The sequence below is a fragment of the Limanda limanda genome, chromosome 14 (genome assembly GCF_963576545.1).
Source record: "Limanda limanda chromosome 14, fLimLim1.1, whole genome shotgun sequence".
In the NCBI taxonomy this organism is placed as follows: domain Eukaryota; kingdom Metazoa; phylum Chordata; class Actinopteri; order Pleuronectiformes; family Pleuronectidae; genus Limanda; species Limanda limanda.
This window is the reverse complement of record NC_083649.1, coordinates 21,839,027-21,854,380: the sequence shown is the minus strand read 5'-3', so window position 1 is coordinate 21,854,380 and position 15,354 is coordinate 21,839,027. Positions and strand designations below refer to the sequence as shown.

At 43.5% G+C, this 15,354-nt stretch overlaps 1 pseudogene; it reads right to left on the bottom strand.

Moving 5' to 3' along the window:
- Positions 1-8,448: 8,448 nt before the first annotated feature.
- Positions 8,449-15,354, bottom strand: part of LOC133019012 (vacuole membrane protein 1-like) — a 60,081-nt pseudogene continuing 53,175 nt past the window's right edge.

Sequence of the window (15,354 nt, the reverse complement as noted above, 5' to 3'; positions counted from 1 at the left end):
GTTTCCCAATAAACATATTTGAAACACGATAGTATTGCTGTGGCTCAGGAGGTTGAGTGGGCCGTCCACTGACCAGATGACCATGTACTGTATGAAAGTGTGTGAATAGGCGAATGGCAAACTGTATTGTAAAGAGCTTTGATCATCAAGACTCGAAAAGTGCTTAATAAGTACTTTCCATATAAATGTACCTTGATTGATTGATTGGTTAATTGATTGATTGATTGATAGCCCAAGAATCATGACACAAGGTTTCCATTGGATTATTTTGATATGGAGGAAACGTCTCCTTGTTTTATTTCAAGGATGTGAGAGTATGATATGATTAATAAACAGAAGGAGAACATATGAAATGCATATGAAATGAAATTAACAAATTCTACAGCCTTCCCCTGTGACTCAAGCAGACATGAAAGCCAACAGCAGGACGTCCCAGCTGCCACGCGCGTATTGAAGATTCTTTTTATTTTTATTTTGAAACCATATCTGACCTGCATAACATAAAAGTGACAGCGATCGCAGACGAATCTCCCGGTAAGTCCTCTGTCTCGGAGCTGGAGGGTCGGTCTTTACCACGGTTTGGTCGGAAACTTCTCCTCTCTCAGGAGGCTCAGGGAACGGCCCCCTGCTGGGCGGCGTTACTTTGAGCACAGCCTCGATTCCATCTGATAGTTTGTTTTCCTTCGATTGCCCGGTGATCAGGACCAGCTGCAGTGGGTTTGCAAAAATATGTTTTCTGTGTGTGTTCCCTGTTTTGTTTAGCTTTGTTTATGTTTACAAAGGAACAGATGAGACGCTGGTAGAAAGTCACAGAGCTCTGTTTGGGTCTCGGCGCTGACTGGAGGTCGGCACTGTGTTCGTTCAGAATCACTTTGCGTCGCCACGGACGGCGCTGTGTTCCCATGATTGGACCCTGGTCAATTTGGAGGGTCATTTCTTTAAAGTGGAGGGAGAAAGCTGTCAGCGCCTTTTTGTTTTTTGGACTCGCATGCGTGTTTATTGCGATGTGAATGTTTTTATGTGAACAATAAATACCAACAACGTGAGAAAACAGGCCCATATCTGTTTTCATGATGCTCAATCAGCCTGTAAATCCTACCTCACTGTTTAAATGGCAGGTGTTCCTCTTTAACTCTACGGCTGCCTGGCTGAAATTTCCACAATATGAGTAAAGCTATCTGATCAGAGCTGAGTCCCAACAGCAACATCCAGGGAAAGGATGATAACACACAGGAGGAGGTGTGGGAGTTTCTTTTCCAAAAGAGAGAATGGGCCGCACAGTGAGTTTTCAGAGCCAAATATTTAAGCATCTGGTAAAGTAATCCCTGTTACCCCGGCATATTAAGTTTATATTGTGCAAAGGGCCACTAGTCTCGCGGGTCAGCCATAACATATACGTCAGGTCAGTTCCGCTGGGTTTTGGCTCAGATGGGTATCGGAGCAATTAAACGCTAAACCATGTTTGAAATGTCTCAAATGAAACGAGCCCTCCTCGTGAGTTGTGCTCAGAGAAGGATCATTTATATATCTTGATATAATATTGACAGACAGAACAGAATTCGCCTTTAAAAAAGGTGGTTTCTGGAAGAATGTTTTAAGTGCTCTCTAATTGTCAATGAACTTTTATGGAAGCCATTTTTTTGCCAGAAAACAAAGACAAGAAGTGACTTCAAATTAAGATGAGATGATGAGATGGCACCAACAGTAATGTGACTATATCAACATGTTATAAGCAAAAGAGTAGTTTAAAATGTAAAACCTTTTTCAAAATGTCTATACTTTTGTTGAAAAAAAAGGAGACATAATTCCTAGAAGCATTTTTTCCAAACAATTAAATAAAACAAAATGTCCCTCTGCTCCATATTTCACTCTCTGGTGATACTGCTCACTAGCAACACGACCATGAACCCACCTATGTACCAGTGAAGGGAAAAGAACATGAAGGAAACAAAACTGGTTGATATTTGGACAAAATTCAATTTTAATGGTGTCAAAAAGTTGTAAATGCACATCTAGTTTTGACGGTAGAGAAGTTCTGCAGCTACAAAATCAAGATAACATCAAACCTGAGGAAACACCTTAAGACACACCACACACAAAATTTTGGGAACCTAAGATTAAGATGTTAAATAAAATTGCTTCTAAAGACACATAACAAGCGTATATATTATTATTATATCACAACAATGAGATGATGGGACACTTTCAGATGTAGAGTTTGTGCTAGGAAAAAAAAAAGCAGGTAAAATAACAAAATTGTATGTCAAAATGTTGACATGGTAAGTATACGTTTTGACTTTTCTTCAAACATGACTTTTAATATTATTTTTGATATGTATTTCTTTGACTTGGCAGAGATGGGCCTCCATACAAATCTGGTGGAACAGGCAGGGAGAGGAATGAATGTAAAGGTTCAATTTCCCTCTAAGTTCTGTTTGGATTAGACGATAAAGTTAAGCACTGATGTACTTTGATAATTCAGGAATTTCTGCTGGATTTTAATGAAATCCTGTTAGCATATGGAACTCATATAGAAACCCCTTACCTCTAAGACTCTTTCCCTCTTTGGTATGGAGAGGATGGAGGCTCCGCAGACCGCAGGACGTGGAGGTAAAGCAGAGAGATGTGATGATTCTGATTCATGATTCTCAACAGTTGGTATCAATCAAAGAACAACAAAAGAAGGCGTATAAACAATTTGGCAGCTCAGGTGAGGCTGTAAAAGAGCAGTTAAAGTCGTTTTGGGGGAACATCACAGCAGAAGAGCCAGTCCAGAGGAGCTGGGAGCGCAGTGTGTTTGCTGTGTGCTCTGGCATGAACGTGTCTGCTTTTGTTTGCTCTCTGTGGTCTTTTGCGGCACGTTGATGGGCACGCTGCATACAACCACGCTGCAGGCGGTGAACAGGCCTCATGCAGAGTATGTGGACAAGAGTAAAATTAGCTCTGATTGCAGAGGCACAAAGGCTGAGAGCTTCAGTGGGAAACGGATACAGTTGTGTCTCTGATAGATTTCTGTCTGCGTGTTGTCCGACATCAAAGCAAAAATGTCCAATCTCGACAGAAGCTTCTTTTTCCTCTTTGACTGAGCAGCTCTCAAGTTTGACCAAATTAAACAAAGTTATTATTGTATTTCTTAAAGTTTGCAAATCTAATATCATCCATTCATAAAAGAATTCAAAAAATGTTGCAAAGCGATGCCTGTGTGCCCCTTATCATGTGACACAGTCCAAACTGACTTACGTCTCGACTGAGTCACATTTGCTCAATTTATTTTTGAAAGTTTAGATTTACATGACAATGTCAACTCAAAATAATCTGAATTTTTTTCTCAGAAGTTTATTTTCAAAGGTTGAATATTTTGATCTGCAATTGAATATATGACAAAATCATATCTCTTCCTAAACAGAAAACTGTAGCCTGTGTTAATTTACACTAGTGTGGGGGGGTGTTGCCTTATTATCAGGTTAAAGCAAAGACTTTAAAGTATTTGATTTTATACAACACATCACACTTCAGGCCTGAAATTCTGTACAAGCTTCCATGGTCCCCGGAGGAAGACTTTCCTCTTGTGCTGCCCTGAGGTTGACATGTTCAGGTTTTGATGAGTTGTAAAGGATGGGAACAAAATGAGGTGAAGATATCCATGGTCTCCAGAGGAATCCCACAGACTGATGATCTCCCGACTTCCTCTCGTTCCACCAGTGGGATGTCACTTCCAGTTCTATTGAACCATGGTGACTATTTACATTCCATAAAAGCTTCCTGAAAACTCAAACCTTTGTCTGCACACGCATTCACTGGCAGTTTTTCGGGTTCACTCTGGCGTCGCCTAATTTGCTTCGTCGACGGAAAGGGCAGACCACGCATTCCCAGCGCTGGGTTGCTTGGAAGGTTGGAAGTGTGAGACATTCAGGAGTAATATTTCTGAGGTGGCATCATGTCATGACACATAAACCTGCAGTGACAGGTCAAAGCTTAAGATGGGGCATTAAGTACATTTCCACAATTTTAAACGGACTCTGCTGTGAGGAAGGCTGCTGCTTTATTGTGTTTTTAAAAAAAAAAATCTTACTCCAGCAGTCACATCTCCTGCGTTTCTATGACACACCTGGATGATGCAGTTTCCACGGGTCGAGCTCCTGGGAAACAAAAGGCAGGAGGACTAAAGATGTGTGACGAGCCAATATGCAAGTCCACAATGACCCCTCTGTGTCTTGTTAGGACACACAGCCACGTAAAGAGAGGTAAACCACCAGGACATCACTCACACACTCCCTTTGTGAATCTACTTCAGAACCAAGAAGACATTTTTTTAAAGTTAAGAAATCCTCTCCCCAGCAAAAGTAACAGAACTGGACTGAAAATACTTTGAACTATTTGAAAGTACAGCAACAGATACACAACCACACATGGATCAGAGCTCTAACGCCTCCAGAAAGAAGCAGGCGGAAGAGAGCTACAGATGTGTGTGTGTGTGTGTGTGTGTTCCGGGACAGTGCCCCGTCATTGCCACCTGGCAGCAGCCATTAGGCAGTCTGCCATGCTGGCACGGTGCAGGGAGGAGCAGCAGATGCTCCTGCCTAACTGTGCTCTGTTAAAATACCCACACATAATTTAGTTGAACACAGCGCAGGAGGACGTGTTTTGTTGTGTCAAATTGAATCTGGGAGACAGTGCATCAACAGATTGTAATGATTTGAATAATATTGGAAAAATTGTAAATCATGGAACAACAGAGGGCGTCCAAATGCCTGTTGCTATGTTTGGTTAGGGCACTCAATCACCGTGAATTGATCTGGTGGTCTAATGATCCCCCCCCCCTCCCATGGACTGAGTTATGAGGGGTCTGAAGCTGCTGATAAGCTTGATGTTGATGTGCCAAAGCCACAAGAAAGGAAACAAAGGCTTTTGGAGCCGGAGCTTTGCAGTAACCACAGTTATGAAGTGTGTGTGTGCGTGGGTGTGTGTGGATGCATGTGTGCGTATACACTTATAAACGTGTGTGTGTGTGACAGAGAAAGAGATATCCACACACAGCTGCGCCGGTCAGTCCCAAATAAACTGTGTGACACAAATATAACCTGTGTGTAGATTTGCACTGAGCTTTATGCTCACATTTGAAAACCTTTCATTTTGTTTCAACTTTGAAATTAATAAAGTTGTTGAATCTTCTTAATTCAAAAGGCACTGTCTTAGCTTTCAGAACTTCTGTATCGGATGAAGTACAGTGACCGTCATCTGAGAAAACAACTTCCGCTAAATGACAACTAGTTATCTATTCTTAGATATGTGTATTCATAATTTACAAATATGATATAAGAATATATCTATCCCTTCCCCTCAAAACAATGCAGATGCAAATATTTTAACAACAACACGCAACCTGTCTCTTATGGGCAGGCGTCTTTAACTCAGATTTGAGGACGGAGACTTTAGATGACACATACATTGATGCTCAGCATTTCAGAATTTAATTCTACTTACTAAGATACATTTCAGACATGAGTCTTTGATCATGTTCTCTCTGAAACTCAAACTACAGCTCCTCCTCACATCAAGTTGATTCTGTGTCATCCCTCATTCTAAAAATGGGGTGCTCTCAAGGAAAACAGTGAGTAATCCTGGGTGACATATCCATTCATTGTAATATTACTTTACTTAAGCGCCTTTCGCTGTGTGGTTCGGTCGGTCTGCCCCCTCCAGCGTGGTCTGATAGGACCCAAGGACTGCCACTTGCAAGGGACCTTAATGTGACTTAGAATTTTTTAATTTTTTTCTAGAAGCAGTGAAAAAATCCACATGGTCAGCATAATTTAATGAGACAGAGTGTGAAAGGAACTAAGTGGATAACCAAATGCAGAGTGGGCTTGTGGGTGGGTGTTGGATGAAGTCAGTGATATTTCAGAATCCCTCGGTGGTTAGCCCGCTGACAGGGAGGGGGAAGAAAAGTGGAGGAGTGAGAGACAGTGAGGGAGGTGGTGTGTGTGCGGGGGGTGAGTGGGTGGGTGGGTGGGTCGCCGTGCCAGAAATGAAACCAGCACCGTCGGATTCAGCTGAAGCACATATACAGAATATGGAGAGATCAGAGGGGGGAAAGAGAGGAAAGATGAAAGCGGTGTCATTATCTGAATATCCGCCGCCCAGCCTGTTTGGACAGGCAGGATTTGCATGTTGGGTTTTCAGCCGGAGCCCCGGGGCAGGGTGGGGTGGAGAGCGCGGTGAGGCGGGTGGAAACAGTCGTCTTCATGGTGTTCTGGGTGTGGCTGCTCTGGGAACAGGACTTCTCCCGACAGGAGTCTCTCAGCGGAGGTCACATGATCTTACCTCAGGACACAAGACCATGCTGCGTTCACACACACGCACCAATGTCAGGTTACTTCTTCTTTTTATTTGTTTTACTTCAGAACCCAAAGAACTGATCCGAGGCCAAAAATACCTGCATCATTCAAAATATAAACTTTTTTAAAAATAATATTGTATTATCGTGTATTATTGAGGTGTTTCATGGATTTAACTCAGTTTCATCGAAGGATTATATTTGCCAGTGTGTGAAACAAAACATGATGTAATATAATCATATTATTACATAATAATTACAGAGCAACTAACCCAAATTTAGATTATTAAAATATTGTATCAGGTATTGTTTTATAAAATCATCTTTCATATTCTTGTGGTTTACTAACACAAATACTTGTGTGTGTATATATATATATGAGCAACGTATTTAAATATAGGTTTAATTAGTTACAAGAGCCCAAGTGTAGCTGTGTGTCACAACTTACAGAGAAGGCTTAATGTGGAATCTGAAATGGAGCTGATGTCAGTATGGAGAGAGCAAATCTGTAACATGATAACCGTTTGGATGTGAAACACTAGATGGGGAGAATCAGATGTGAAACACTAGATGGGGAGAATCAGAGTTGTGACGGAGTCAGTATCCTCCTTGTCCCTCGCTCCAGGCTGACATGTGAGATTCTTCGGAGGCCTGTGGGTCAACACTGGCCCGGTGTGATCAAGACTTATCACAAAATGAACAGAACACCAATCCTTTTTCTGACCAACTTTATTTATAGTGAAAGCAGAGAAAAAAATACAGTGCATACATCCACATTTAAAATGACCCGGTTACAGACTGATACACGAGAGATACAGGCACTTGCACATAGAAATAGAAACACATTTTCTAGACAAATGTAGGCACACACACACACACACACACACGCACACAGACAGGCATGCCAAAAGGGGGCTCCCTCATGGAACAGGACATCCTGAAACTGCCAAGAAAAACACTCGCTAAGCCAGCGAGCCATTCCAGTGTTATCCAATGATTTTGTTTTTATGACCAGGAAAAAGTTTTACACTTTTGCACTGGTGGAGAAAAAAGAATAATCTGAAATAAAACTGAGGCACTGCAGTAAAAAAGCATCCACTGGTCGAGCAATGATTTGAAGCTTCGTATAATTACCGATGTGTGGCCCTGAAAAAAAGAAAAAAAAAAGAAACTCTCTCTCAGGAGAGTCGTTATAATAAACTGCCGCCTCCTACAAAAAAAGTGCGTGTTGAGCAAGAGAAGAAAGTTCTGAGTTGAAGAGAAGAGGGAAGTGTGAAAGGGAAGAGGAGAGCTGCTTGAGCACTGTGTGTACCATACCTAGGACTGGGTGTCACAATGTGATGTGTTGCAATAAGGTGTGTACCGTCTGGATTCTCAGGAAATTCGTGTGGACACAGCCAACTTTCACCCACACACACACGCACACACACACTCACGTGCACAAATACAGAAGTACACAATTGACATCAGCATTTGCAAAACATGTGAAGATACAGTTCCCCCCATGAAACCACATTAAATCAGCAAGGAGGAAATAAACAATGGCCCCGTGTCTCTGACGTTTCACAAGCGGTTTGGAGAAAGGGAAGTGACATCGGCAGAGCACACCTCTAAATGGGAACTGATGCTAACTGAGACAATGACAGTAACAGACGGAGGACAAAACAGGATGCTGGTCAAGATGAAAGAGCCCGGAATGTCAGACAGCCTACAGACTGTTGTCGCCTTGCAAACTAAACAGCCAACACCAGTCTGATAAGCTATCTGAAAGGCCGAGAGAGTGACGGACATGCCTGAGACATGTACACACGGACACATGTACAGAAACAAAAGAAATAAAAAAAATAAAAAAAGCTAAACAAAAGAATCCTAATCCCACTTACCGTGACAGGAGGAAAGGAGAGGTGAGCGTTAGAGCTGGTGCAGAGCGGAGGCTGCAGCCTGCTCAACAGTGCCCCTCTGTTTTGAATCTACTCGAGTGATTCGTCTCCTGGCTCCATGACTGGGGCAGTGCAACGAGTTCATTTGAAGGTTCAGCTGAGGTAACGGCACAGACGCTTTTCACTGTGCGCTTGAGGCTTTTCCCCCCCCGCCCTCCCGCTTGTGCCTGCTCCAGCGCCCACTGCGCTCAGTCCATCTTAGCACAGCAGCGAGTACAGAGACGGAGAAGAAAATAGCACATTTCACGGGCAATTACAGAAAAAAGATATATTGAGAGCCGGCTGACATTGTCCCACGAGCAAAAAAAAGGTAAAAAATAACTGAACACGTATCATATAAAATGCTGCCATGTTAGGAGCTGTTCATGTGATGTCAAACATGAGCTCTCTGTCCTCATCGTGGGTGAAAAGGATAAAAAAAAAAAGAAAAAAAAAAAAGAAGCCCGGTGGAGAATTGGAGACAAAGGAAAACACTTACCATGACACAGACTATCTGAGTTAGAGCGAGCACCTAGGATCTGCCTCACTACCTCTTCCCGGCAGACTCTCAGTCTATTAGTGGAGCACAATCTGCTCTAATCCATAAAAGATAAAAGAGAGCTACAAATGTGGCAGCCACGCAAACACAACCTACTATCTCTGTCTTTCTCTTTGTCTCCCACACACACACACAGACACACAGTCGTAGATCTGATTCAATATATGGCTGCATCTGGTAAAGTAGCTCCAGGCTGACTCATGTGCTCTCTTCCTGGAAGCAGAACAATAAGGGCAGACAAAGGGACAAGCAGGGTGATTCATGGCCCATTTCTCATTTCTTAACCAAAACTACCGAAATGTGCTTTACTGCCCACACACACAAAGCACCACAGACACTGGGAAATCTTCATTAACACGTACAGCTGACCTAGTGCTCTACGATGTGTAGAAACTAGGTGGCTCCGAAGAGCAAATTGTGATTTACAGTCCATTCACTTCTCTTAACTAACCACAACCGATACTGTTCAACTCTTGACAGTAATAAATACAGACTATCTTATCAATAAATGAACTAAATATGAATCAAAAATCAATAAAATCATCAAAAGTAAAAAGTAACTGAGCATTAACTAGAAAGAGTGAATTCAAGTGACTCTGGAGATATGATACTTGGGAGGATGTTCTTGTAACACCAGCAGTGGCTCATCTAGGCCTCATTGAGGAGAATCACCGCCGGCAGCTTCTCCTCACGTGCTCAGGAGCTGCCAGAAGCACCGACTGCATGGGACCAACACAGCAGCCTCCACACACACTCACACAGAGCCCGACAAGCACCTACCTTACAGGGAACAAGCGCAGAAGTGACTACCAAATGCAAAAAGCCTTAAAAAAGTGGCCGAGGGGAAGTCCAAGTTCAACATCAACATGTTGCTACAGTAACAAGAGAGAAACCCGATGGGGGCCGACATGCTGCCTCAGATAACGGAGGGGTATCGGCCGTGAGGGAGAGGAGAGGAGAGAGGTGGGAGCATCGGAAGTTGATGGTCTGCCGTGATTTACGGCCGGCCTTCACTCCGCATCGTCCTCTGACTGAGTCTCCCGCTGCCGGCGCTCGGCGTCGCCCCGGGCCACGGAGCTGACAATGGAGCAGACAAAGAAGCATACCATGATGACCACAACCTTCTCAAAGAGCCACGGCAGCCAGCTCTCCTCCTGCCAGGAACCACAGAGAGAACAGAGAGAACACAGAGAGAGAGAGAGAGGAGCTTGGTCAGTTAACTGAAGGCCGGCCACCGCTGCCCCCCCCCCCCCTGCCATCGCCACCCTCCTTCACCCGACACCCTGCTCTCCCCTCTGCTCCCGGTGCTGTAGGCTAGGTGGGGATCCAGCTCCATGTGCTGGACAGATAGAGATCAGGGGTAATAAAACACGCGGCAGCCCCCCCCGGTCCTCCCTCCGAACGCCCCCGCTGACCCCAGCCTGCAGCCGGCCTCCACCGGGCCGCACTGGCTCGCTGCTCTCCTGGAGCTGCAGGAGGCTCAAGTTACAAGAGAAAAAGGAACATTGTTCTAGAAATGCCTTAATCTGTCCTTGTGCAACTCAGAAGTCTCTCCTTTGTATCCGCGTGTAAAAAGAGAAAGAAAAAACGTTTTCAATGAATCACTCAGAGCGAGAGAACGAGGGAGAGAGAAACAGAGAGGTGCAAAAAAAAAAAAAAAAAAAAAAAAGCTTTCAAAGAGAAAAGCTACAACTGGCTCTTTTTGTTCTAGACAGGGGGTTTTGATGGATTGTCACTGGCGGAGGGGAGGGAGGGGGGAGGGGGGGTTGGCCCCCGCCCCGGTCTACAGTCACTGCTGGGTTCAGGCGGAGCACTGAGTGCAAGTGTGTGTATGTGTGTGACACATAGGGGAGTGACCATATTCTCACACACACACTCACACAGTCCCCATTGGTAAGATGGAGCATGAGTCAGCACGCCTCGCGCTACAGTAGTACAGTTCAATACAGCGAGTGGAGCCAGACCCTACACTGGCCCCTCTCCCCCCCCCCCGCCCGCCCAGTGCAGCGCTAACCCACCCCGTCACTCCGGCCCCAAACAAGCCGCTGTAATCTGCTGGAACACTACAGGTTAGAGAGAGATGTACATCAACCCTTCCCTGAGAAACATTCAATCAAGTTAAAGAAACATGTATTAAGGGTCAATTTAATTCAACGGCAAAAAGGTACAGGTGAAAGAAAAAAAACAGAATTAAGTGTGTTCATGAGAGAAAAACGGGTCAGAGATATAAAGGAAGGCTTACATAAAGGGAAGAAAAGGACACAGAAAAAGTGGAGGGAGAAGGAGTGAAAGAGGCAAAAGTAAGGGGGCCACATTCTTCTCTTGGCGCGCGCACATGTGAATGAATAGAGGCTGTGAGCTGGGGGGGGGGCCGAGGCCCCTGTACTTACAGTTGGGATCCCCTCTCCGGGGCGAGGGTGCCGCTCGGCCTTCTGGGCCTCCGAGGGCTCCCTGAAGGGCTTCTGCAGTGCCGCACCCAGCAGTGGAACAGATCTGCCTCCTCCAACACAGAGAGAGAGAGAGAGAGAGAGAGAGAGACAGAGAGAGAGAGGGGGTGAGGAAAAGAGGGAGGGAAGGAAGAAGAGAGAAAGAGGGAGGAGGAGGAGGAGGATGAGGAGGGGAGGGGGGGGGGGGCACGGAGGAAGAGAGGAAGGGAGGGCAGGGTGGTGGTGGTGGAGGGGGGGGGCGCAAATCACGTCACATCATTGTTACTCACCAGCCCAAGGGCAGCAACAAAGGGAGGCATGCTGTCCTATCTCCTGTACGCTGTCGCTCGCCCCTGCTTCCTCTCTCCGAGAAGAGAGGAAGATGAGGAGAGGGCAACGAGTGCGCTCCCTTCACTGCTCATCCCCACACACACACACACAGAGACACACACACACACAGACACACACACACAGAGACACACACACACATACAGACACACAAACAGAGAAAAAGTATAGACTGTACCACGGCCACAGGAAATAGTTGTGCTCAAAATCAAAAGAGTCAAAAGGAAAAAAGAAAATGAAAAAAAAGAAGAAAAGCATAAATAAAAGTTGGCTGGTCCTCACACGGCAGCCTCGGCATCAGCAGTCGCTCTCCCGCTCTCCTCTCCTCTCGCACACATACTCGGCTTCCTCTCGCTCTCTCTCTCTCTCTCTCCCCTCTCGCTCAACCCTCACACATACACACACACACACACACACACACACAGCGGTGAACCCGTTCAACTCCCCTGCAGTGCCTCCTCCGCCGCTGCAGCGAGGAGAAATGAATGACTTCTCAGAACTCCCACATTTATCACAGGCGGTTCCTGTAAGAACTGGTTTCAGCCAATTAATGAGGAAGTGAGTCGTACCCAAACTGTGTCATCACTGGCTGGGGCCTGGGGGGGATGGCCCACAGGGGGAGGGCGCTCCTGTAAGACGGCCCATATTAGGAAACCCTTTACAAGATTTAGCCACCAACTACAAGCACACTACTGACCCCCCCCCCACCCCCCACCCCACCCACCCACCTCTTACACACACACACACACACACACTCAAAGAAGAAGAAAAAAAAAATGACGCGAGAGACTGCGGAGAATGCCCTAGAAGAGCGAATGAGTGGCCCATCCCTGGACTGGAGTTAGTGATTAATCACTAAACAAATACATACTAAAGACCTTCACTTATTCTCTTTTTTGTGTGGCTATACACTGATAATTACGTCCCCTGAGCTGTTGTTTCAAAGCCACCTTTATGCTTCACTTTTATGTCTTTTGTTCGTGTCCGGGGGCCATCATCAAAGCCCCGGGACACACCAGAGATCTGAGCGCAGGTTTGCGTGGGCAGCCATGTCACATACGGTTGGGTTTAGGGCTGGTAACTTTCTCTGATGGAGAAAAGTAATTTCCGTCCTCACCAACACACACACAGACACACACACAAACACCAACACACACGCACACACACATACCTATCTTGTGGTAAGAAACAAAAAAACCCTGATTGTGTTAAATGAGATTACAACAAGGAAACCTTTGAGTAATGATTAACTGTGTACCAGGTAATGATATCTCACATGTGGCCGTACGAAAAGCAGACAGGAAGTCGAACAGATGGGCCATGCTTGAAATGACACAATAGAATATGTTCAGGACTCACGTATCAAAAATCAAGCTACAGTTTTTTTTTTTGGGAGGGAAACAAAGCCTCCACTTTTCCCATCCCCCTCTTCAGAAAAATTCCTCACATCTCCACACCTCGGAAACTCACCAAACTCATTTAAAAAATCCACAACCTGGATGAAAATCCATATGTGGGTTTTGCGCATGTAAATACAATTTTAGATAACACTTGAGAAACACATGGGTTCAGCAGATAAAAGCAAACAGGAGAGAACAAAGAGCGAGAGAAAACTGTTTTGAGAAATGGCGGGCAAAACCATCTCCTACACGATGAGCAATTCTGAGTCATGAGCCCGGGCAAATCCAGCAACAAAGAAGCTCAGAGCTGCTAGTCAAACACGTTTTAATGCCTCACAGTCAGGACCTTCTGTCCATTAAAGATCTCATGATTTGATGCTTTTTTGGGGAATATATTTTCACTTTCTACTGAACATGTGAAAGTGTTGGACTTGAAAAGTGTGTTTAGAATTGATCCGTGAGTACCTGTGCCCAGCATCTTTCTCTGTGTGTGTGTGTGTGTGAGAACAGTTCAGAAGATTATCTTCCTCGTAGCTAGAGTCGAATGAGGAATGTGTGTAACCTGTGCATGTATAAAATATGTGTAATAAATAGTATCATGTTGTCCAGAAACAGTTGTAAAAGGGGATCTTCCTTTTCAGTCAAATTTGAGAGAGTTAAAATACTGTTTTCTGAGTTGAGGACAGAAGCAGATAAAGTTAAAATATATAAACATAAGATGGTAATTTCACAAATAATAAGCCTGAACTATTTACTCAGCAGTTACTGTTGTTTGCTAGAATCTTTTGCTCCAAGCGAGAGTGAAAGAAAACTCACTTGTATCTTTTCTCCTGGGTGAGACTTTGGAACTCTGTGGCCTTGAGAAACAAGGAAGTAAATTAGTATTAAATAAACTATTCACAGAACTTTAAAAAATGCTTTTAAGTCAGATTTGTACACTGTAAAAGCTTTTGCCTAATTTCTTAACAGACTAAACTGATCATGCCTAAATTTATGTTGAGCATAATTTGGTAAAAATCTCTAAAGGAGTCTTTTTGAACAGCACGCATACTGTTAAGTTCTAATCATTTTGTTGTTTAATGTATTCAATGTATATATTTCAGCTACGACTCATGATTAAAATTAAGCTCAAAGATTCATGTCTTAAATTTTATTTTATCAGCGGAATCAACACAAATGTACTTAAAATAACTCAATTAAGAGTTCTCTATAGTTTTTCTTTTCATTTAATGTGGTGGCAAAGCAGAGTTACCAACAATATTTGTTGTACATGAATTAATGATAATTTGAATGTGTATTTTTGATGTGTATTTCATATGATAATGTTCTTTTATTTGTTGGTCTGTGATAAAACACATAAATTAGATAAAAGTATTGTCCAACATGCTCCTGCAGTTAATCTGAGCGGATCTATAAACTGTGAAATTCTTTCTCTAAAGAGGAAAATATGGAATAGTTAAATAATAACAATTACTACAATAAAAAGTCTTAACAATGTAGGTGGTTTTACAGCCATAAAACTCTGCATGTGTGGATCCTAGTCTAAACTTTACAACTGTTGTTCTCCAATTGATTAAATTACTTCCAGAAGCTGTGCACAAAGCACAAGAAGCTTCATTAACACACATTATAAAAGGATTCCCATATACATATATACCATACTAATTATCCATGCTGTTAGTATAATTTACATTACTGCATATATTTGAAAACCTAAGCAGTGAGTGATAATTCATTTTTTAACCAACATCAAATTGTTAACATAGGCTTCTAAATATCAGGAGAAAATGATCGTAATCACTTTTCATTTACTCACTAAAATAAATCAATAAATGAGGTAATAAAAATCAAGATACGTAGCTACCAAAAGTAGGTCTTTTTAACACTTCTTAATTATTCTGATGTAATGAACAAATGAAGCTAAGGGGACTTACGTAAAAAGAATCGTCAAATTTAGTGACTTGGGGGCGAGAAGCAGAGCAGCCTAAACTGTTAGGTTTATTTTTCCCCTCAAACAGGTAGAAACCCGTCTGACCCATTTGAATATGAGTTCAAACCAAACAGAGAACAAACAGAAAAAGGACATGGGTCACCCATACACACTTTCACTGTTCAGAGGGAACACTGCTTCATCTCAGAAACAAAACAAAATTTGGACAATATTTTTGAAGATGTGAAGCTCTCGTCCAGAGATAGAGAAGAAAGCAGAACACCACCACTGTCCGACATATGCCAGCAAATCAATTTTTCCTTTTTCCAAATCCTGCTCAGTTTGGAGATTCAGCACATTTGTGTATGAACAGGACAAACGTGGTTGTCAATTTGCATCAGACTGTTGAGTAATATTCTACAATGTCACCCTCAA